Raw genomic sequence first — 1843 nt, 5'->3', positions numbered from 1 at the left:
TGAAGATAACAGCTGGAGATAAACTTATCATTCAAATTCAAATACAAAGTTGGAAAGGGTTATCAGCTACCCAGCTACACTTATCCAACTACTGCTATATAAAGGTGGCAACGTGAAAAGAAATAGACAGAGGGGGAAGAGAAATACAAAGATACAGGGGCAACATAGGAGAAAAAGTTACAGAGCAGAAATACAGAGAGCGGAAAGAGGAAAAGGAGGAAAAACAAGTCTGGCTTCCCTGTGATACAACCTTCTCCAAGTGATCCTCATATGTCTTGTGGCCCTCCAAAACTCTAATAGGCTGTTCATGAACGACCACAATTATTAGAGTTCTCCTAAGCTCATCGAAATGATGTTCTTGCTACTCCCAAATGCTCCGAGGCCTGAAGCATTGAAACAAGAGCGGTTGTTCATGAACAGCCGAGTTTCATGCTCAAAATCCCTCCCAAATGGTGTCGCAAGCTTAATGCATTGAAATATTTGGTTGTTCATGAACAACCCAGCTGCTAAATTCCCCCAAACGATGACGCTGTTATTGCTTTAACGGAGGTTGTTCATGAACAGCCAAAGTCATGGATGGTCATGACCATCACACAAATATTCCTTGAAGCCAATGTCGAAGCTATAGTCAGCAAATAGAAACTGAGACGAACAAAATTCTGTCTCTCAAAGTCTCATCCTTTACGACCACGTTTCAAACAAAATTGCATGACAAAGCTTGGCGGTGGTGAAATAATGGAAACCTGCAAAAGAGTTTATATTAAAGCAATACAAAAGGGTCTGGACAAGGTCCAGATGCTCAGAAGCAATAGAAAGATTAATTAAGCTTTGCTTTGTTTCTTGAAGCGGTGGCATGATTATAAACAAGAAGACAAAACAATGGAAGCAAGCTTAATTGTTTAAACAAGAATTCAACCTTGAACTTGTTGTATGTCATAAGCAAGAAGACAAGAAGCATTGGTTTGAATATTCAAACTTGAACTTGCTGTATGTCATAAGCAAGAATACAAGAAGCATTGGTTTGAATATTCAATTTGGAACTTGCTATATGTCATAAGCAAAAGTCAAATGGTGGCAAGCATAATTGAATTAATGATTCCAACTCTCTTAATGCGGTGCTACACATGATCAATTAGAAGACAAAAACAAAGGCTTAATTGATCATTCAGAGAGGTGGATTGTACCCAAAAAAATGGGTCGCAAGCTCTTTGTACACCAGCTGATTGACAAGTTGCCGCAATAGCAGTTTGTCCAATTGCCACACCAAATTTGCAGCAGCAAAGAAATAAATTCGGAAATCTTAGTGGGTGTTTCGGTTGATCGAAATCCATTGAGAAGAAATAAGAAAGATGGAGGCTTTACCCAGTTTGTAATTGCAGCATCACGGGCATGCAACCCGCTATTTATGCAGAGCCGGGCTTCATGTTTCCCTCTCCAAAGCGAACTGCAAGAGTTAGCTTCCATCTCCAAACACGATCTGTACCAGCTCGAGGCAACTGCGAAAGATCCCAGCTTTCTGATGTGAAGACAAGAGTCTATCAGTTTGGTCTCACAGGTGGAGCGGGCTTTGTAATTGGGCCTGACGCAAATTAAAGCTAAAGGGCCTGGAAAGAAAGATGGGCCTGCTGAATCACTCATCCACAAATTCTGAAGCCTATTTTCAAACAGTTTATCTCGACGTTTGGGCCTGGCCAATTTTGTTTGTTGACAACACAAAAGCCCATTACACGGCCCAGTACAAAATTCAACACATCGGATGCCCAAATCAAATCTGAATGTCTGCAAAAGAAATACATTTGATGGATTCAAAAAAATACATACATCCGTCGAACACAAAAGTTGG

At 40.5% G+C, this 1843-nt stretch overlaps 1 long non-coding RNA gene across 1 annotated transcript; it reads right to left on the bottom strand.

Annotated features, from left to right (window-relative positions):
• Positions 1-1500, bottom strand: LOC112166999. The gene is made up of 2 exons (XR_002923545.2): positions 1185-1500; positions 1-743 (listed from the first exon to the last, which is right to left on the bottom strand). It is a non-coding gene; the product is annotated as an uncharacterized LOC112166999 (long non-coding RNA).
• Between the last annotated feature and the right edge of the window lie 343 nt (positions 1501-1843).

This window comes from Rosa chinensis, chromosome 5 (assembly GCF_002994745.2).
Source record: "Rosa chinensis cultivar Old Blush chromosome 5, RchiOBHm-V2, whole genome shotgun sequence".
Taxonomy (NCBI): domain Eukaryota; kingdom Viridiplantae; phylum Streptophyta; class Magnoliopsida; order Rosales; family Rosaceae; genus Rosa; species Rosa chinensis.
Note: the sequence above shows the minus strand (reverse complement) of the source record. Positions and strands in the feature narration are given on the sequence as shown.